The following is a 23,850-nucleotide window of genomic DNA, read 5'->3' as shown; positions in this document are numbered from 1 at the left end:
TCCATTGTATAATAGAGATAAGATCTTTGATCGACCTATTATGAATGCAGAGATTCATAAAGAAGAAAATGTTGATATTAATCATAGGGTAAGGCATGTCATTCAATAGACCAAGGATTAGATCAAAAGACCTTTCAAGTTGGATCTAGTTCCTCAAACAATAGTTTTCCAAGCTACAGCCCACCCAGTGAAAGGTAGAGGAGCAAAGGTGACAATTCCTACTTTCACAGCTTAGTCCCCAATGAGGCCAAAAATAGTGCACCAACTTGACAAAGAAGTTGGATATTATAGGGCTTAGAAAGGTAAGGGAAATAGGAAAATAGCTTCTCCCCAACAAGTCAAGCCGAAAGAAGGAACAACTCAAGCACCACCACAACAAGGGCAAAGAATCTATAAGGGTCAAAAAATGTAGGAATCATGCAAGCTTAGGATAATCCTCAAGTGTCACTATCAGATCAAGGACAAGGAACTAAAATGGAAGTACAAGAAGTGTCTCCCCCTGAATAAGAGGTACAAGCCTCCCCACCTACCCCTGAGAGAAGAAAGATCAAAACTCTAGTTAAAAGATAAAAAAGGTAATAAGAAGGGTTATTCCTTTTCCATCAGTGAAGGAGGTCATTCCAGAAGAGGAAGAAGAGGAAGATGAAGATGAAGAAGATAACCTTCCTTTAAATCAGAGGACTTATCTTGCTAGGGTGACAAAGTTAGAATAGAGAAGAAACTCCACCATTACACCACCATCAATTCCCACATAGCCTATTTAGTCTATAACTTTGGAGGATGAGTTGCAACAATGGATTGATGAGTAGGAAGATGAAGGGGTTGATGTCTTTCAGATGTTAAATTTTGATTTTATCTGTAGGTACTACGTTGGTAGGAGATAAGATAAGGATACTCTAACTAATCAGCCTCAACAAGAGGATTGGAGTTAATTGCTGCCCCAACCACAAGGACCCAAAATGACTCCACCATCACCAAATCTAGATTCATGTTTTCTGGATAAAGGTTCAGCTACTCCTCTACCTCCAAATAATGAAGAAGAATAGGTGCAACTTGAACAAGAAGAAGAGCCACAAAAAATACTTGTTCATGAAGTGTTAGAGGAAGGACAAATATGTGAGTAGCCTCAATAGACTTTCCAAGACACAAAGGTGAGAATTGTGGACTCAACAGTTACAGAGACTCTCGATGTAGATCTCTCACAAAAGGAGAAGACTCTAAAGAGGAGTAATAAGAGAAAAGGCCTAGTAGAACAAACTCCTTCTTCTTCAAAAAGTAAATATCCAATGGTAGATACTTTGAAATGGTTTAGGAAAGAGGTGATGGTTAGAAAAAAAAAAAGGCAATAGTATTCCACGGAGGAAGAGGGGATGAGAGAATTAATTGAAGCTCTCAAGAAGCTTGAGTCACCCACAAACGATGCATGAACACTAGCCTTTGTAATGAGTGATAAGAATGAGGACTTGTTTTCCCATGTTGCTATCCCTCCTCCACATGTAGCCATTAAGGACTTGACTCCAAAAGATTATCAAATCAGGGAGGTCATGCTTAGGAAACCCACTATGGATATTTCCAAATTAATGGTGACAACGAGAATCAAAGAAGTGTTTAGGTACTTGGAGCAGGATGAGACGGAATTGATAACACTTTTGAAGTAGAATGAGATCCTAAGGGGATATCCAAATGAATTAGTTGGTCTACTAGATCCTGAAAATCCTAAAGAGACTTTAAATGTGGCACTTGAGAAAAGGGGTAAGGAGAATGTGCAACTTGGTCCATTTTTTAAAGCATTTTAGCAAAGGCAAGAAAGTTTTGAAGAGAAAGGTGTGTAGATCATACAAGGAAATCTTAAAATATTATACCATATGTAGAATAATGTAGATAAGCTAGTGGCTATTTTGAATCAGGATTTTGGGTTAATAGACGAAGTGCATACCTTGGGTAAAGACCTACAAGAGTTGCAATCAATAAAAGGTCAAAGATATCATATGTTAATGGATGTATATATAGAAAATTAGTTAGATAAAATAGATGATTGGATAGAGAAGATTGTAGATGGAAATAAATTAATGGAAACATTACATGCGGATATTCATAAGCTCAAGGATCAAACCCAAGAGCAAATTTTGGAGGCTGAGAAACATTACAATGATACTTGCTTAGACATTTTTTAAGATGATTCGAGGGATAAATTGATGATTGTAGAAGTAGTTGTTGAATAGTTTCGAAAGAATTTTGAAGAAGCTTCCACTAATGATGATATTAGATAGGCATTTAAGACCAAAGAGGTATTGTTAGATTTGGATGTGAAATCAAGAGATTTTGCAGAGATTTGCATCGAGGTGGGCAACTATAGGCAAAAATTGAAGGACAAATATGAAGCTTTAGATTTTCCAAATGCAACCCAAGTCACTGAGATTATAGAGAAATTCAATATCATATACCCAGACATAGCTCTAGTAAATAGGGGAACAAAACCCAAAAGCTAGAATTTTAGTTTTCTTGGACTTGCTTCTGAGGTGCACATGCTTCCAAGGTCTATAGGTGCACTAAGTGTGCAAGGTGCACTATTTCGAAGTTGTACTTCTTTTGAGGTGTGTCAAAAGCTTTTGAGAAAGTCAGAGGTGCACTGACAATTAACTACCAATTCCAAATTTATAGCTTTCCATGCATCAGAAATGCATTCGGATGGTAGTTTAACTCCTACAAACACCTAGTGAAGATGGAGATTATATTTTTGCATCTCCAGATACTCCTACATCATCTAATGGCTTTCTTCTTCTTATTTTCTGATTCTTTTTTTATTATGACATGTAAAGGCTCATGCATTCATTTAATGATATAAATATGGATGGAGTCTTACTTAACACCTGTCAGAAAGTTAGTTTGTACATAAATAGATTTTTTTTGTTAGTTTAGAAGCATATTTTTGCATAAAGATATCTCTCACTCTCAACACAAATTGAGGAGAAGATTTCTTATAAATTCAGGAATGAAATATGTATTATAGGCCATTATTTTGATGCAATAATATATTTTATTGGAGCTCTCATTCGAAGTGTAGTTATTCTTGCCTGAGTGTGTTATATTTTATGAATGTATGTTCATGGAATGTAATGGAGCCGATTGTTTTATTATGTTATTTTGATTGTGCAATCTTTTAATTCTAGTGTTTGCTACAGTTTTTCAAATTTTGTTGATGTACTTACTTCAAGAAGAGATCATCCATTTTTTTCATGCATAGTTTTTTGTCTCACATGAGTGCACTTTTTGTGGCCTTGTGATCTAATGAAAAGTGAAACATCTTATTGTTACTGAATTCCCATCAATGATTGCATCAATGGAATTAAGGAAGCGCTTCTCCTATTTTCATTGGTTACCTACTAATCTTTTCAGAGGCTTAATTCGCAAACGTGTTGTTTCCATAGCTTATGTCCATTAGGAATTACTTTTCAAGTTATTTTTTTAAACTTCTTGCTACCCTATCTTCATTATTTGCTTTGCTAACCCTTGGTTAAATTAGGAACTCATTTAGTTGCATTGTTAGATTACATTCATTAAAAAAACATAAAAATACAAAAATATATTTCTTTTTGTGTGGTTTTTTTCTTTTGAGATAGCAAGCAGATTCAAAATCTTATCTAAATTGGTCATAACTAGCAAAGGCCTCCTCATGAACAAACACATTTATCTTTTACTGAGTAGATTCCAATAGATCACAAGATCGCTTAGAACCTTGGAGTTGATCCAAGATTAGCTTTTCAAAAAAGGAGTTTAAAAGGATTCCTATCGTTAAGCATTGTGCAAAATGACAACTCAACGTTTTCAATTAATTCTAAGTAAAGATACATTTTTCATATTTTATGAGAATTAGTTTTCAAGATTGAGATAGAAGTTGTAGGATCACGAGAGCTAGACATGATATTAATTTCTGCAAGAGCTACACTTTTATCAAATTTTGACTAATAGAAAAATGTATTCTAGAAAATTTGTAAAGTGCATGTCATCTTACTCAAATAAAAATATTTCAATTGAACATTTAGCAGTGGCAAAATATAGTGAGCTTATGTTTAAGAATTAAATATAATCTAAAAGAATTGTTATTGAATTAAAAAAGAAAAATTATTAAATAAATTACTTAGAATCAAAACTTAATTGAGATAGAGTATTATGAGCTTATGTTAAATAATTAAATATAATCTGAAAGATTTGTTACAAATTTAATGAAAAATAATAATTAACTAATCCAATATAGAAATCTGTAAAAATATAATTTAAAATAATTAATAATTATTTTAATTATTTAATTATTTTCAATCTCCCAATAAGCATAAGTGAGGGCCCATTTAGTAGGTAAGCTTTCACTAAACTAAAACTAGGCTAACGTCTAAGAATTGATTTTCCCTTTTTAATCAACTTTGTATAAGGATTAAATCATTAAATCGTGACTTCATTTAGGGAAATGATAAATGCTATTTCCTTTATAATAAAAAAAATCTAGTATAGATAGGAGGAAAAGAAAAAGTAGTAGGTTTAATTCCAAACCAAAAAAGTCACAAATTCAATTACAAGGCATTTTTCCAAAACCAGAATTTCTTAAGATATTTCATTATTTTTCAAACATTCTTCCAGAAATATTTTTTTTCCAAAGATTTGGCATACCTTCTCTAACATTAGTCATTAATTGAAAATTTCTCTAGAGAATTTTCCAAATCTCACAAACATTATTTCTAAATTGAAGATTCTCGAAAGATTTATCATACTTTCTCAAACACTAGTCCCAAATCAAAATTTCAAGAGAGATTTTTCATAATTTCTCAATTCATATTATAAGTCCTTACTCTACTCAGTGGCACTAAAGTCATAGTCTACCCACAAGAGTTTGAATCTCATGTGAAGCAGAGATCAAAATTTGTTTTAAAAAAATTCCTATGAATTATGAGAGAACAACATACGCAGAGAATGAATTTATTTCTAAAATTAACACAATTTAGATATAATATTGTCTGATCAAAAGCAAGATCAAGCACAAGATTTGAATTGCAGTTGTCTAAAGATTGCATATAATGTTGTCTAATCATCTATAGAAGAAACACCAAAGCTCAAATTCACATCGCCTAAAAATTCAACGCTAATCTCGAATGAAATGTATAGTAAGGAAATACTTCATTTGCACAAAAAACTCATATCTAAGGCCATAGATCCCTTCTCACATATATTATTGCCTTTTTGTCCTTTTTTTCAAGGTATACTGATGATATCCCCCCTTTCCACAAGCATCAAGAAATCTTCGCCATGATTGTGTAAAATGATATAATAAGCTTAATGATTGCATACTCCACCTTCAATGGTTGTGCTTTTGACATTAACAATACTTTACTAATTGTTTCAAATTATAAATTAGGCTTTCATCTTATGCAAATAGACATCATTCAAAAGTATGAAGTCATAAATAGGGATTCAAATATTTTCAATGCACCTTTTCAAAGAATTTTTTATTTGGGAATGTCAATGGTTACAGAATGAGCACATAAAGAAGGGATATATGATAATTGGCACCGCCATTTGTATAGACAAAAGTAAGAGTTGCAATTGGAAGAGGAAGAACATTGATAGAAGATGTCATTACTCTATCCTAATCTCCCTTCCTGTTGAGTTTTGGAATTCCCTGAGAAAGAGACGTAAGTGACTGAGCAAGCAAAAGCTTGTACATTGACTAGTTAAACCACAATTGTTGGGTACTACAAAAATAACTGGTGCCTTTGATCACCATTAACATAGGCACCCATGAAATTTCATAATCTGTATTGTGAAATGGAATGGAACTTACATAATGCATACTAATTGTAGTAGCTCAATGCAACGTGTTACATTTTTATGCCCTTTCTTCTTGACCAGCGAACATGCATGCAGCCACGCTATGAACATGCATGAAACACCTAATTTATTGAATGTTGCCATATGCCACTCTTCAATTTTTTTGAATTTGTCATATAAAAAAATTTAAAAACTGCTACTAAAATTAACCGTGATCGATCTGAGAATACCAATATAAGTATAAAAATATGTTTTAATAAGATCATTTCAGAAAACCATAGCTTAAAATTATGTACATTATTTTCAAAACATAAATTAATTGAAATGAATTAGGTGAAAGCTATAGTCTCCACCTATTCATACACAGAACTAATAATATACATTATTAAAATAAGATACATATATGAATAATAAGACAACCTTACACATTATCAATATTGTTCTCCACTTCAAGGTAATATAAACAACCATAAAGTCCCACCTATAAATCTCAAGACTTTTAAAGGATCTTAATGCACCTTAACATCTTACCAATTTGATATAGCCTAAAACATGGGCAAATGTCTACTTTGAAATATTTTGGGTTTAAAAGGTTGATATAGATTCATGTGGAACGTATTCAAACTTTTACACATGGCTTGGGAGGCAAGAACAAGCTTAGGCTTATCTTATTGGTAGAACTTCAACTTCACCCAAAAGGTATCCATGATGTGAGTGATGATTATATACAACTTGTGGATGCCTTTGTCTTTGTTGTGGGGATAATGGGGAAATGCTACTAGAGCAAATATTCCAATCCTTTCCCATCCACATTACCCAATGTGCCATATAATGAATTTAGCATATCTAGACTTCCCAACATTAAAAGGCAAGACATTAATAGTGATATAAAGGAGAAGCACTCAATACTTTGAGTACACCACCTTTACAACCGAAAATAACATTGAGAATTGAGAAAAAATCAATCCTCACAAGAAACCAAAACCTTAAAAAAGTGGCCCGCATCATTTTATAATGAGACGTTTAACCAAATATTTATTTCTAGTTTTTTTTTTGATTAATAACGATAAGGTTTTATTATTTTGACCAATCATTAATGCAATGGTGAAAATCTTTATATAATTCTTTTTGGATTTATTTTTAATATAGTTCGCCTATGTTTATATCTTTGGACATGCTCTATTTAACAATACAATTCATGTATAGTTTTGTTTTTAATGATAAACTATATATATATATATGCATGATGTTTGAAATGGAATTATATTTTAAAAATCATATTAAATTCAAGTTATTTTCGTAATTTGGTTGTATCAATTTATGTATTTTAATTATTTAAAATATTCTGTTTATGTAAAAAATTATATCTTATTTTAATGATTGCTTTTATTTAGATGGAGAAACATTCTTCTAAATGTAACGAAGTATTATAAATTCGAACATCATTTATCAAAACTTTGTAAAATAATTCAAACAATTATATGCGATAAATTACACTACAAATTTAGTAAACGTACTTAATTATTCTCACAATGAATATACACCTTATGTGTTTACAAAGTTACCTTGCATTTTATTCATATGTAATTGGTCTATACACAATTTTTTTTAGAGTTGTGCAAAATAAAGGGTTGTTCTTGGTAGGTGGTAATGGGGTTTCGATTGACCCTCTTTTTTTTATGGGACTTATGAATACAAATAGAATCCTAAATAGATAGTAAAACTTACTATTAATGTTTACTTGATGGAACTCTATCATATTATTCTAAAGCTTGTTGTATTCAAACGCTTTCTAAATCATATTATTTTCTAAGTTGAATATTATTTGATTAAAAGTGTCATAAAATTGTATGTCAAAAGCTTTGATTTCCTTGTGAAATAGTTTGAAAGTTATAAAATAGAGGTCTATACTTAAATAGCTACTCATAATAAGTAATAGTTGAACAAATTAACAAGTTTTAATATTTTGTGGGCCAAAATTATTACAAACAATGGATCTATGACATCAAAGGGTCATAACTTTTGACTTAAAGGTGGGTTTTTCTTTTAATTGTATAGGTGGCTTCATCAAAAGGATTTTGTAAACTATCAATTTAGATCTGAATTTTTGGGGGTCAAAAAGTTTGTTTAGACCTCTAAATTTAGCTTAGTATTTTTTTTTGGATTTTTAGAATTCTATTTCTAATAACTTTGAAAGTGTTTTTAATTTTGAAGATTAGTCAACAATTATTTGTATCTTAGTGTAAGGAAAATTTAGCCAAAGAAAAAATAACTTTATAGAAATTATTTCAAAATTTACCAAAATGGGAAAATTTGAGAACTATGAAAATTTACCAAAAAGGGTAATTTTCTATTTTCAAAGTTATGAGAGTTTTTTTAATTATTTAAGGATTTATGAACATTGTATGAAGGGAGTTGGTGAATATAAATTTGGAAAGTTTGAATCTATATTGTTGTCTAGTTCATTTTGAATGCATATATGTCATTTGCATCATTTGGTATCAAATTAGGAAGACAATTAGGAGAGGAAAAGGAAGAGGGTGTACTCTCCAAATTGAAAGATTAATACAAAATTTGCAAAGGAATTAGCAGAACTTTTAGAACAATTAGCAAATCAAAGAATACAAGGACCCTGGGGAATGAATTTAGTGAAGAGGCAAGCCAAAGGGTACAAATAAAAATGAAGAATCCAAAGAAGAACAATTAGAATATATGAGATTCAAATAGATACTTCCTTAGGGCCTTAGAAAAAATAATGAAGGGATCAAGATTTATATTTTAGACTATGTGGGTAGTCTTAAGCCAGAGGAATTGATGGACTGGAAAAATTAGATGGGAAACTTTTTTTAATGGAAGTCTATGATAGAGGAAAAGAAGATGAAGTTTGTATGCAAAAAAACTAAAAGGTCATTTAATAATATGGTTGGATCATCTTTGACAATAATATAAAAGTAAAGTAAAGGAAATGATCAAGACATGCAGTAAGATGGAGACAAAGCTAAGGGAAAAAATTCTTGTCCATAGATTATTCACAAAATTTCTTTTGTAGATTTCTAAATTTGAAAAAAAACTTCTCTTCTATGTGAATTTACACAAAAAACATATATAATTTATTCGTGCATATAGAACATGAAGAAAATTATGATAAGATGGTTGATAGATATATGAATGGCCTAAATTTTAGTATTCAGGATGAATTGAGCATGACTTATATCAACAATATGAAGGCAACCTACTAGTTGACTCTAATGCCTAGAGCAAAAAAAAAAGTCAGCAATATATTCAAAGGAGTAGAGGAGGACAAAGGGGTACATCAATCCCATTTTTAGGTGGTTCAAATTATGGTAGAGGAGACTCATCCTAGGGGTTCATAAAATTTGTAGACACTTGACAAGATCCTCATTATCAAGAAAAAGGAAGGGGGTTTTAGAGAGGATGATATTATGGTAATTGAAAAGGATGGGAAAACCAAAGAAGTCCTTTCACTTGTTTTAGGTGTGGTGAAGAAGAACATGGTGGTTTTGAATGCTCAAAATATAACATGTCAAAATGAAATCGAGGACAACCTAGAGTGAACTTTGTTCATATAGAAATCGCAACAGAAGGGGTAGAACAAGAAGTTTCACTAGACATGGGAGAAACTCTCATGGTGAGAAGATTGATGATTATTCAAGAGAAGGAAGAAGATCATGCAAAGGGATATAATAATTCATGGATTTTAACCAATATCTTCAAAAATAGATGTGTTTCATTTGTAAAGGTATTCAAAGTTATCATTAATGGGGGTGGATGTGAGAATATGGTGTCTAGAGAGATGGTATAAAAATTGAGTTTATAATGTGAAAGAATTTGTGTCCTTACTATATTGCATGTTTTAAGAAATGAAATGAAGTCACTATTGATAAATAATGTTCAATCAAGTTTACCATAGGGAAGTTCTAGAAGGATGATATATGGTGTGATGTTATCCCAATGGATGCCTACCATATATTATTGATAAGGCCAGAACAGTATGATAGGAAGATCAGACATGATGAACAAAAAAAAATGTGTACATTTTGTAAGGATGAATCTAAAGTTATTATTTTGCATCTAAAGATGAAGGGAAGAGTGGGACCATGTTGTCTATAAAAGAAAATTTTCAAATAAATTAAGGTAACAAGATGTTGTTATGAATTATTAGTAAAAAGAGGAGAAGAACAAGAAAAATTAGTACCACTAGAAGCAATAAAGATATTGGAAGAGTTTTTTGATGTTGCTCCTAATTAGTTACCTAATGGTATACCAACAAAGAGGTATATTCAACACCGTATCAATATGTTTCCAAGATAAAATCTACCTAATCTAGCATCTTATAGGATAAATCCAACACAACATGAAGAACTGAACAAACAACTACAAAACTCATGAAAAAAGGTATGGTCAGAGAGAGCATGAGCTCATGTGTGGTACCTTCTTTATTGACTTCAAAGAAGGATAGAATATGAAGGATGTGCACTAATAATAGAGAAATTAAAAATATTTCCAATTACTAATTTTATATTCCTCATATAGAGGACATGATGGACAAACTAGTAGGGGCAAAGTATTTCATCAAGATCAATCTGTGAAGTGGATATCAACGTATTTGCATTCAAGAATGAGGTGAGTGGAAGATATCTTTTTAGACTAGGGATGGTTTTTATAAATGGATGGTTATGTCATTTGGGATTTCTAATGCACCTACTATATTCACGAGGTTGATGAATATTGTATTGCAACCTATATTAATAATTTTGTGGTAGTTTATTTTGATGATTTCTTGATTTTTAGAAAAAAATAGAGAACACTTCCAAAACTTGAGGATTGTCTTAGTTTTAATAAGAGAAGAGAAGATCTATGTAACACCCTACCATGTGACCCAAAATAAATTAACCTAAAGTTTCACTAAGTTTGCCAAACATTTTTTTTAAAGATAATAACTTAACAACAATACATATAATATAGTGGAAGCAGTAACATACACATAAGCACATACCATAAAATAGATTACATCTCTTAGGTTCTTGTGATGTCGAATCACATTTAAGTTTTATTAATACTAAAATCAATATAAAACAATTCCACATTTAAATGATAACTCCAAGTACGAATCCATATAAATAATATACAATTATAGGATACCACTTGGTAATAAAAAAAAATGCACAATCATCCAATTTACAAGTCACAAGGTATGAGAGGCTAAAATTATATACATCATGAAATAGATTACATCATATTGTAAGATCTATGAAATCAAATACAATACACTTAGAGTATAACCATCTATCACAATCATAAAAACCAAAATGAAAGAGAGTACAGAATGGGGAACTCTAGCCATGGCATCAAACTGTCAAATCTCAATGGTATAAGAAAATGCACTACCACCCAACCTTGTGAAACCCAAAAAGGTCCACTTCCACTATGCTGAGAAGATAAACTCAAGTCCCAAATAGGATAACAAACTCAAAAGTCAAAAACCAACATCTAGGTTCAAGGAATCACCTAAAAGAAAACTATCTCAAAGGGTACCAAGACACAAGTATCAACTAAATCCAGAGGTAACAAACACATGTGGGAAATTTATTATGCATATGGGAATGTGTCATTGTACAAGTCAACTCTAAGGTTACCTAGCTAGTATTTTAATCCTCTAACCCCCCAATGACTCTATGTGGCACTAGTATCCTTTCATATTGACAAGGCATACTAACGAGTCAACTCTAAGGTTACCTAGCTAGTCTTTTAATCCTCCTACCCCATAGGGACTTTATGTGGTACCAATATCTTATTAATTCATTTTAAACCCATTTAATGAAATGTTATCACTTATTAAAATAACCTACAATGGGTTGCCTAGGTAGCCTCTTTAGGGTTTCAGCCTCCATTACAAGCCACTTCCCAACATGACATACATATAACCTACCCTAAGCTTAGCAAAATTGAAAGATCAAAAAAGACCACATACCATACATCAGTTCTTAAATAAGCAACTGACAAGTACTGAAAAATACTGATCATAATCATGGATTCCGCCAATACAATCATCCTAACAAGACTAATCCCAAAATCAAGCATACATAAACCAATCCACATCATAACATGACATGACCAAGAACAAATCATACAAACACCTTAGTCCTATACACGTGACTGAAAAGCAATCCAAATACAACTGATCAAAGAGTCAAAGGTTATATCAGAAAGGTCACATCATTCACCTCAATTTCACACAAGAATAGTGGAAAGCAATAACAATTGATAGATCATAACACCTCATAGAGCATACAAGACACATTACTATGGTTGAGTATAAAAGATTGAGATCAAAACATCATCATGACATCACAAAACAAAATTCCTGAGCCTCTTATAAACATCCTAATTTGGTCAAAGTAATAAGTCAAAACAGAAACCCAACAATAAAATAACATGTCATAAAAAGAGTACATACAAAAGTCATTTTCTCAATTCATTACATTTTGAAAACACAACAATTTAATTCTCAGTTATTGATTTCAAGTTTTAAATTCTGCTTTCAAGCACAAGATTTAGGTATACAAGAATAGGATTTCAATTTACATTTCTCTAGTTACCAAATTCACTAAGATTTCTCTAGTTCACTAGAATCCCAAATGATTCAACAAATCATGTAAAGTTGCTTAAACATAGTTTCATAGTTTAATTTGTTATCAAACAAACACAAGAGTTGATGTTCAAAACTAGGCTTTCAGTTTTCATTTCATTTTGAGTAACAGATTCACTAAAATTCTTAATTACAATCAGAGTTCAGTTTATGTCTTTTCAAAGAATGATAACTACTAAGGTTCCCAAATCATAATCTTCCCCTATTGTTGATAAAAATCATTTTCATGACCAAACTGACCCATCAAGCACAACCTGAGTTTACCAATCTCCCCAACTCACAAATCAAAGTATGTTGTACAAATACATTTTAATAATTAATTAATTAAAAAATTTAGTTAAATATTATTAAACTTAAATTCAAAAATCATTAAATTATTAATGATTATAATTACCTATTGTTGTGGTTTCAAAATGCACACCCCATTTTTCCTAGAAATGGGGACCCCCTACTTTATTTTTTTAGTTTTTTGGATCCCTGGTCTGAGGTCTGAGTCTTTTCTAGGGTTTTGCATAATTTCTTTGGTCAAATCTAAGTCCCGGCTTAAAAACCCAAATTCTAGAAACTAAAATTTTGAAAGAGAAATGTATTTTTGTGCACAAAAGTGCAAACTAGTGCACTTAGCACACTTCACTAGGTGTGATAGTGTGCTAAGTCTCATTGGAAATAACTCCCAATTTGTAGTTGTACACCTCAAAGAGGTGTGCTAGGTCCCAAGCTTATAAAGCCTAGGACCCCATCCCCTCTCTTCACTTCTCATTCTCTCCTTGTCGCTCTAGTCTTCTACATGAGTGCAACTTAACAAGTGTGTTGTTGCACCCAACCACCCTACACCTACACCCAATAACATTAAACACATCAAGCTAAAGGTATGCAATTGTGTTGTGCACCTATCTAGGTGTGCAACTGCATACCTTTTTTTCTTTGCAGTATCTTAAAACATTTTAAAAACCTTTAAAAACTTTTACAAAACACACTAACACCTTAGTAAAGGTGCATAGTTGTGCACCTTTAAGCATCCCTTAAGGAAGAAATGTGCACCCCATTATGTGCACTAGATGCACACCCTTGATAAACATAAGTATATAGGTAAAGCACACCTAACGCACCTCTCAGATGTGCCAGGTGTACCCCTTTTTTTTTAAAGTTTAAAATAGGTTTTTTAATAATTTTCGTCAATTAGGGCTTTCTGGGTTTTTTCATGTCGTCATTAGGGTTTGTATTAAATTTTTTTTTAACTCTAGACTAATAGATGTTGATTTTGTGTAGATTCAATGGCTTCTTCATCATCTTCCCTTGCTACAAAGATGGTCCCAAAACTAGTGATCTTCAAGTTTCAAGGTGTTCTGACAAAGTCACACTTCCAAGATGACTATTTAGAGATTTGAGACACCAAACTTGGTCACACTTATTGGAACACATTCTTAGTGTTCTACAAAAAACCCATAGAAATGTCCCCATTGATATCTATTCTTATTCGATCAGGACTAGTCAACATTGCATCACATCTAGTATCAGTAGAGTCCTTAGAATTGATCATGACACTAGCTAAGAACTATGTCTCTGAAGAAAGGGTTGTAAAGAGTATAAATGGAGAGATCGTACTAGATCTCTGACCTAAGAACATAGAGAAGGTATTCCATCTTCTAAGAAAAGATCAGTTTATTCAATTAACCTATCACCAAGTGAAAAGATGGTACACAAAAACGTAGAGGAAACATCCAAAATCATCTAGTCTTCATACCTCATTGAGAAGACTCCTCTAGGGTGTAAATCAGGTAAAGTGGACATGACAAGAAGTTACATGAAAGAGGATATCGAGTATTCTATAATAATTTTGAGTAGAGTTATGGGGTTACTAGCATCGAGGCATCAGGATATATGGATGGTGCACTTTATTAAGACTATCAAGAGAGTGAATATGCCAATTGATTGGGCTTCCATTCTTAGTGAGAACTTGGATGAGTAGTTGGTGACAATTAAGAAAAACCATAAGTTCATGACATCTTATTTGGTGTACCTGCTAGCTATAGCATGCAAGATGCAAACACGTGGACCTATTTAATATATCCCCAATTGGTGAAGAAAAAGCTTCCAGAGCACCTCAAGGAATATAGGATAGTGAATGATTCTTTTATATTCATAATTATCTAGTTCATTGAAGGGGATTATGTGAATAGGATGTCAGATAAGGAAGCAGTAAAAATTTTAGAAGGTGGTGCCTATTACATCCAATTTTGAACATTCACTTATTTGAGGGTAGTGGGTATGACTATCAATCCCAAGAATCTCCCTAGGTATCTAAGTGACAGACTTATATTGCTAGAGATCACTCGACAACTCTTGTTTGCATATAACAGAGTAAGGAAGCAACACAAAATAACTTGGGTATGGCCTATTACTATAGGACCATTTAGTGTGGTCCAAAGACAAGATATTCCATATTTTGATCCTAAGTGGGATTAGTATCCCTTGGAGGAATATAACTCTCTTCGTCCTTACTTTGATAACATTGGAAGAGTATAATATTTAGTAGTCAAGACATTCTAACATGATGAATGTGGTAGATGAATAAAATATATGCATAAGGGATTATTGTAGGATGACTCTCTATCTCGCAAGCATTGATTTGAAGATAAAGGTTCCTCTTAAGGTAGTGCAACAAGATACTAAGGATGTCCTTGATCCATTGTACAATAGAGACAAGATTTTTGATTGGCCCATCATGAATGCTAAGATTGACAAGGAAGAAAACTCAGATATTAATCACAAGGCCAGGCATGTCATCAAACTGACTAGGGATTGGATCAAAAGACCTTTCAAATTGGATCCAATTCCTCAAGCAGTAGTCTTCCATGTTATAGCCTGCCCAGCAAGAGGTTGAAGAGCTAAGGTAATAGTGCTCACTTTTATAGCTTAGTCCCCAGTGAGGCCGGAATTAGTACACCAACTTGATAGAGAAGTTGGATATTATATGGCTCATAAGGGTAAAGACAAGAGGAAGAGAACTTCTCCCCAAAAACCTATGCTAGAAGAGGAACCAACTGATGCACTGCCACAACCTAGGGTGGAAAATGTACAAGGGTTAGAGAATGTAGAAGCTACATAGACCTAGGAAAATCCTCAAGTGCCACCAATAGAAAATGTACAAGGGCAAGGAGGAGCTGAAGCAAAAATACAAAAAGTGTCTCTACCTCAACAAGAGGTGCAAGTCTCCCCATCTACTCCTAAAAGAAGAAAGATCAAAACTTTGGTCAAGAGGAGACAAAAGGTGATTAGGAGAGTTATTCCTTTCCCATTAGTCTTGGAAGTCATTCTAGAAGAAATAGAAGAGGATGATGAGGACAAAGAAGATAACCTTCCTTTGAATTGAAGGACTCATTTTGCTAGAGCCACAGAGTTGGAATAGAGAAGAAGCTCCATAATTACACCACCATCCATTCTTGAGTAGCCTATTCATTCTACTACATCAAAATATGAGCTACAACAATGGATTGATGAACAAGAGGGTGAAGGCACTGATGTCTTTCAGATGTTAGATTTTGATTTTATGCCAGTTGGTACTAAATTGGTGGGAGATAAAATAAGGGATACCCTAACTAATCAACCTCAATAGGAGGATTGGAGTTAGTTTCCATAATAGCCACAAGGACTTGAAGTAGCTCTGCCATCACCAAATCTAGTTACATTTTGCATGGATAAAGGTTTTGCTACTCCTCTCCCTCTGAGAAATGAAGAAGAACAAGTCCAGGCATAACAGGAGGAAGATCCACAAAAAATACCCATCGATTAAGTTTCAAAGGAGGAGAAAATATGTGTTCAACCTCAACAAACTTCCCAAGATATAGAGGACTCAACAGATACAAAGACTCCTGGTGTGGATCTCTCACAAAAGCAGAAGACTCTAGAGAGGAGTGATAAGGGGAAGAGCATAGCAGAGAAAATTCCTTCATCATCAAAAGGCAAATCTCTGATGGAGCATATTCCAAGATGGCTAAGAAAAGAGGTAATTAGAAATAAAAGGCAATGATATGATATTGAGGAGGAAGGAATGAGAGAATTGATTGAAGTTCTTAGAAAACCTAAGTCACCACCAAAAGATGCACAAGCATTGGCCTTCATCATGAGTGATCAAAACCATGATTTATTTTCTCATGTTGCTATCTCTCCTATGCATGAAAATGTTGAAGAATTGACTTTGAAAGACTATTAGATTAGGGAGGTTGTGCTTGGGAAACCCACATTTGACATTGCTAAGTTGATGGTAACAACTAGGATTAAACAAGTGCTTAGGCACTTAGAATAGGATGACATAGAAATGATAATAGTTTGGAAATAGAATGAGATCCTAAAAGGATATCTAAAAAAAATTGTTTTTCCATTAGATCCTAAAAACCCTAAGGATACTTTGAATGTAGCAATGGAGAAAAGGGATAAGGAGACAGTACAACTTGATCCATTTTTGAGAGCTTGTCAACAATGTCAAGAAATTTTTGAAGAAAAAGGTGTGAAAATTTACAGGGAAATCTTAAATTAGTACACCATATGAAAGATAATGTAGATAAGTTGGTAGCCATTTTGAATCAGGATTTTGGTTTGATGGACAAAGTACATACCTGGGGCAAGGACCTGCAAGCAATACAGTTGATCAAAGGCTAAAGGTATCAGATGTTAATGGAGGTATACACAATAGAAGAGTTAGATAAAATTGATGATTGGATAGAGAAGATTGTGGATGGCATAAAGTAATGGAGACATTACACATGGATATTCATAACCTCAAGGATCAAACCCAAGAGAAAATTTTGGAGGCAAAGAAACATTATAGTGATGCATGCTTAGATATTTTTGAAGATGAGTCAATGGACAAATTGATGATTGTAGAAGTAGTTGTTGAATAGTTTTGGAAAAATTTTGAACAAAATTCTAATGATGGTGATATTAGACAAGAATTTAGAATTGAAGAAGCATTATTAGATTTAGATGTGAAACTGGGAGATTTTGCAAAGACTTGCATCGAGGTGGACAACTATAGGTAGAAAGTGAAGGAGAAATATGAAGCCTTATTTTCTAGATGCAACTCAAGACACCAAGATTATTGAGAAATTCAAGAGAAAATACCCAGACAAAGCTCTGGTATGAAGGGGAACAAAACCTAGAAGCTAGAATTTTAGTTTTGACACTTGGTGAAATTTTGCATTTTTTCAACTTGCTTCTGAGGTGTGCAGGTGTGCTAGGTAAGCTGGTGTGCTACTTCTGACGTGCACTTTTTTAGAGGTACAATGGGAGTTTTTTTGAAGAAGTCAAAAGTGCACCGACATTTAACTTCCAATTCTAAATTTAGAGCTTTCCATGCATTAGAAATGCATTTTGACAATAGTTTAACTCCTACAAACATCTAGAGAAGGTTGAGCTTCTATTTTTTGCACCTCCAAAGACTCCTACATCATCTAATGGCTCTCTTCTTCTTATTTTCTCATACTTTTTTTGTTTTAAGACATGTAAAGGCTCATGCATCCATTTAATATATAAATAATGATGGAGTCCTACTAAACACCAGTTAGAGAGTTAGTTTGTACATGAATAGATTTGTTTTATTAGTTTAGAAGCATATGTTTGCATAAAGGGATCTCTCACTCTCAACACAAATTGAGGAGAATATTTTGTATAAATTCAGGAATATAATATGTATTCTGTGCAGCCATTATTTTGATGCAATAATATATGCTATTGGTGTTCACATTTGGAGTGTAGTGATTCTTGCCAAAGTGTGTTATATTTTGTGGATGTATATCCATGGAATGTAATTGAGCCAATAGTTTTATTTCATTATTTTGGTTGTGTTATCTTTTAATTCTAGTGTTTTCTATGAGTCTACAAATTCCACTAATGTACTTAGTTTGAGAAGAGATCACCCTATTGTAATTGCATAGCTTTTTGTCATGCATGAGTTCACTTTTTGTGGCCTTGTGATTTGATGAAAAGTGAAACATCTTACACTTACTATATTCCCATCGACAATTGCATCAATGCAATTAAGGAAGTTTTTCCCCTATTTTCATTAGTTACCCACCAATCTTTTCAAAGGCTTAACTCACAGACATGTTGTTTTCGTGGCTTATGTCTGTTAGGTTTTACTTTTCATGTTATTTTCTTAAATTTCTTGTTACCCTATCTTCATTATTTTCTTTACTAACCCCTTTTGTTAAGTTAGGAATTCATATAGTTGCATTGGTAGATTTCATTCATACAAAAATACAAAAATATATTTATTTTTGTGTGGTTGTTATTTTGAGATAGCAAGCAAATTCAAATTCTTATCTGAATTGTTTAAAAACTAGCAAAGACATCCTCATGAACACTCACATTTATCCTCAACTAAGTGGATTACGGTAAGTCACAAGATCTCTTGGAACCTTGGAGTTGATCCCAGATTAACTTTTCAAGAGAGGAGTTTGAAAGGATTCTTGTCATTAAGCATCTTGCAAAATGACATTTCAACACCTATTAATAACTTATTTTAAATTATTAATAAAATAACTACTAATCAATTAATAAAATAATAATTAACATTGATAATAATAATATAATTAACTAAATTATATTAATTAATTTAATTTAAAAAAACATAATAAATTATTTTAAAAATTTATAATTTTAAATATATTAAAAACTATATAATAAAATATTTATTAATTTTTAATTTTTAATAAATATGATATATTAAAAACCAAAAATAACGTAAAAATAATTTTCCTTGCATTTACTTAAAGGCCCATCAACCTTGCGGCAACACTGCCATAGCAAGTTATTGCCACAACAATAGTACAAAGTATTGTTGTTGTTGCAAAAGTATCTCTTGCACAGTGATAGTATATCACCAACGACAGAAGAAGAGGGGGTGGGGGGTTGGTGGCCCCCGCCCACCGAACATAAATTTTTTTAATTATTTAATTTAAACAAAAATATGTGTTCCCCCAGTCAATTTATTTTTAATATTTAATAATGTAATTACATGGTAGTTATAAATTACTATGTAATTACAATATTATATATATTGACAAATTTTCCAATATAAATTTGATATACAAACCCAAATCAAACAGACAAAATTGATAAAAACAAACTAGTTTTCCTTTCAAAACCCACATTCTGGTTTTTCAATCAATCAAACAAAGGTTTTCAAATCAAGTCCATTCACATAAATTCTCAAGAAACAAGAGTAATAATTTCAACAAACAAGGGTTTCAATTCTAAATTAACACACAATGATTTCAAAAGAATGAAACTCATTCACAGACATCTTCAAAAATGAACAACAATAATTATGCAAACAAGGGTTTCAACCTAGAGGAATTCTAAAAAGAAGAAATACAGCAGGCATAGAGAAGATAGGAATTCTAAGGACGGAATCCATTCTAAAATTAAACCACAAGATCCTACCTAGATTTGATGCTAAGATACAAACACTAAACATACAAACATACAAACATACAAAGCACGTGAAAGAAACCCCTTCCTTTTGAAAAGCTTCTTCCTCTGAAAATCGCTTCTCCAAAACCTAGTCCCCACAAAAAAGAGCTCTAGATCTCTAATAAAGAGTTCTCCCCTAAATTTGGGGCTCTGATTGTGCAATCACGAGAGGGAACTCGTTGATCATTATCTTTTAATATTTGATTATCTTTTACATTTTCATGCTCTCTTTTTGCAATTTAAAATATCTTTATTAAATTTATTTTCTTTCTCTCTTTCATTAATTTTGAAGTGTTTTTAATAATATATTTATTGATTTAATTAATAACATTATTTAGAGTTTATTATTAAAATAAAACTCCTAAATAATTATTATTAAATTAAATAAATATAACTACGCCACAATTAGAACCATAACTTTAACTTTAAATATCGTTCTTTTATTTAATTAATTTCTCAATTAATTTAATATAATTAAATATCAAATTTCTTTATAAAATTCCATTAAATTAAATCATTAAATTATCTTTTAAATTTGATTTAATTATAACTGAAAATCACAACAGACCCACAAAACCAAATATGACAACTCAACTGAAGACAGAACATAATCAAACTCAAGGGTCAAAATCACAAATTCATGTCACTTGACAAATTTGGATAGGTAAACTAACTCAAATGCTTGTCCTACTTTCTAGGATAATTGGATTAGGGTTTAGGATTCTAACTCAAGAATTATCTCACCACTTATACCATTGAACTACTACGATAGGGTACACTCATCCTAGCAATTTAGGGAAGTCGATACTTGGTACCTGTAAACTACATAAAATCCATGCATGTACAAACACATATATTTTAAACTAAACAAGAAATGGTGGGAAGTGATGCATCATGTAGATCTTGACTAGCAGGTGACTATGACTCCCTTCCTCAACCACATCAAAAATGTCAAACATAAAGAAAACATACACATACACCATACACATGCAAGTATGGGGTAAGTATCCATAAAAAATGCATATAAATCATTCATCTAACTAACATCATGAAATAACTGAAATCATTATATAAACATACATATACCATCATCAAAATAATCATGAACATATGAAATAACTGAATAACTCAAGTAGCTCATCACATAAATCAACTGAGTATGAAATGATATATAATCAAATCTAGTAACTAATTATTGATAATCATAAAACACAATCAGAAAACTAACCTAAAAGAATCCAACAATAGAATCAGAAAAGTCATGTAGGGGTAGGCATTACAATCTATGTCATTTTAAAGAAGTACAAATTCATGCAAAATAGTTTGACTTTTTTTAGGATTTTCCATTTCTAAAGATGGTGTCCAAATATATCTAGAAAAGTTTAAGGAAAATCTAGAATGGCCTAGTCCTAAAAACATAATAAAGGTAAGAAGATTTCATGAGTTCGAAACTTTATATCAAAAAAATTTTAGAAATTTTAGTAGAATTATAGCACCTATAAAAAACTACACCAAAGGAAGGGAATTTTCATGGACAACATATGTTGAGGAAAGTTTCAAATTTTTGAAGAAGAAGGTAATTGAAGCTCCTATACTTGGACTTCCAAATTTTGATAGGGTATTTGAAGTAGAATGTAATGCTTCCCATCTTGGAATAAGTGTTGTTCTTAGCGAAGAAGGTAAAAAGTTGAATGAAGTAAGGAAGAATCATTGTACCTATGATTTAGAATTTTTTGAAATTGTTCAAGCATTAAGGCATTAGAGACATCACTTGGCTCCAAAAAGTTTGTGTTACTTACAAATCATATTGCCTTGAAATACTTGAGCACACAAATAGTTAAATATTATGTATCCTAGGTGGAGGAGTAGTATACTATTAACCACGATGGAAATTAAATTCATTAGTTTTTATGTCATTAATGTTTAATATGAGACTTGTAATGACTTATGGAGATTTCAAAACAACTAAATGCTCCATCATTTGGTATTTTAGATTATATTAAAGGTGAAAATTTTATGCAGGTTGGATATTTTTTTTAAGGGAAACAACTATGTATACTATTTGGCTCTAAGAGAGTATATTATCAAAGAATTTCACAATAGTAGGTTGGATGGACATTTTGGAAAGGACAAGACAATATCAATGGTAGAAGACAAGTATTACTAGCCAAATATGAAAAAGTAGTGCTTGACATATTCTACACCATGTCAAGTGGCTAGAGGACATTCACATAACACATGCTTTTATATGTCATTACTAGTACCTGCCAAACCATTGATAGATTTGAGTATGGGTTTGGTGTAAGGAATTCCACACACCTAGTGAGGTGCTGATTCTATTTTTGTAGCTATTTATAGATTCTAAAAAATGGTTTCTTTATTATTGCGTATAAAAAACTAATGATGCAACTAGGATAGGAGTATTATTTTTCTCAAAGGTTGTTTGATTTTATGGTATTCCAAAGACTATTACATCTAATAGCAATACTAAGTTCTTGAGTCATTTCTGGAGGACTTTATGGAAGAAGATAGGGATCATTTTATAGATTAGCAATGCTTAGCATCTTAAAATAGATGGGAAAGTCAAGGTAGTCAATCAAACTTTGGAAAATTTGCTAATCTACATTTTTGGAGAGAAGCCCAAGTAGTAGGACTTGGCATTACCCTAGATAGAATTTTCTTATAACATTTTTGTTAATAGATCAATAGGAAAATGTCCATTTTAGATTGTATATGGTAAGAATCCTAAAGATTTTCTAGATCTAGATAACTACCAATGCAAGATAGAATTAGTGACAATGGGGAAACATTTTTTGAACACCTACAACAACTCCAACAAGATGTAAGATAAAAGTTGCAAGACAATAGGAAGAGATACAAGACTACCTTGAATTCTAGTAGAAGACACTATATCTTTAATGGAGGTGACTTGGTGATGAGATAGTTGAGATATGAGATATTTCCTACTGGAACATATCATAAGTTGAACTACTAAAAGTTTGGTCCTTACAGAATTATCAAGAAGATCAATGATAATTCTTATGAGGTTAGCTTACTAGAAAATTAGATATTTCTCCTATGTTTAATGTTTCCAATTTGTAGCCAATAGTGGCATGTTGTGATGGTTAAGTTGTTGTGTTGTTATCCTTGCCATCAAGGTTCAAATCTAATGGGGATGAGGTCCCCCATTTGTGGCCTCACTGGTTCATAGCTCCAGGTCAAAGCATTTACCCGTCTTTATAAAAATAAAAAAAATGTTTCCAATTTGTATGCATTGCATGGAGAGGTTAATGATATGAATAATGGACAAGAAGTGGATTCACAACATTGACTTCCAACTAAGAAGGAAAATAGTAAACAAATTATGGAGAAATAAACTACATTCACATGACATGGTCAATACAATAGGTCTATGTTACAGTTGGATGGGTTACCAACAATAGATATCACATGGATATTTGAGTGGGAATTGATGAATTTGGATCCCACAAAGTTGAAACATTTTGTAAACAATAACTTATAGGAGTAGCATTTTGTACAACAAGGGGAGACTATTATAGGGACTTCCAAGAGTCATAACCTTTGACTCAAAGGTGGGTTTTTCTTAAAATATTATAGGTGGATTCATGAATGTCATGCCCAAAAATTACGGGGCAAAAACACACCAACAAAAAAAAACAAAAAAAAATTCAATAACACCACTAAGTTTTAAAATGTTTATATGCACATGTTACAGTATAAATAAAATGAGAAACAGATACAGGATCTCCTAACGATATCCTACCATTACCATTTAAGATTATAATCATTGAGTAATACTAGGTCATTAGAATTGAATATTTATTATTTAACTGATTTCAATGTTTAATTCATTATACAATAATTTTAAA

The sequence above is a fragment of the Cupressus sempervirens genome, chromosome 11, assembly GCF_028749045.1.
Source record: "Cupressus sempervirens isolate cs-2001-9-10 chromosome 11, ASM2874904v1, whole genome shotgun sequence".
Taxonomy (NCBI): Eukaryota; Viridiplantae; Streptophyta; class Pinopsida; order Cupressales; family Cupressaceae; genus Cupressus; species Cupressus sempervirens.
This window is presented reverse-complemented; position numbering follows the sequence as displayed.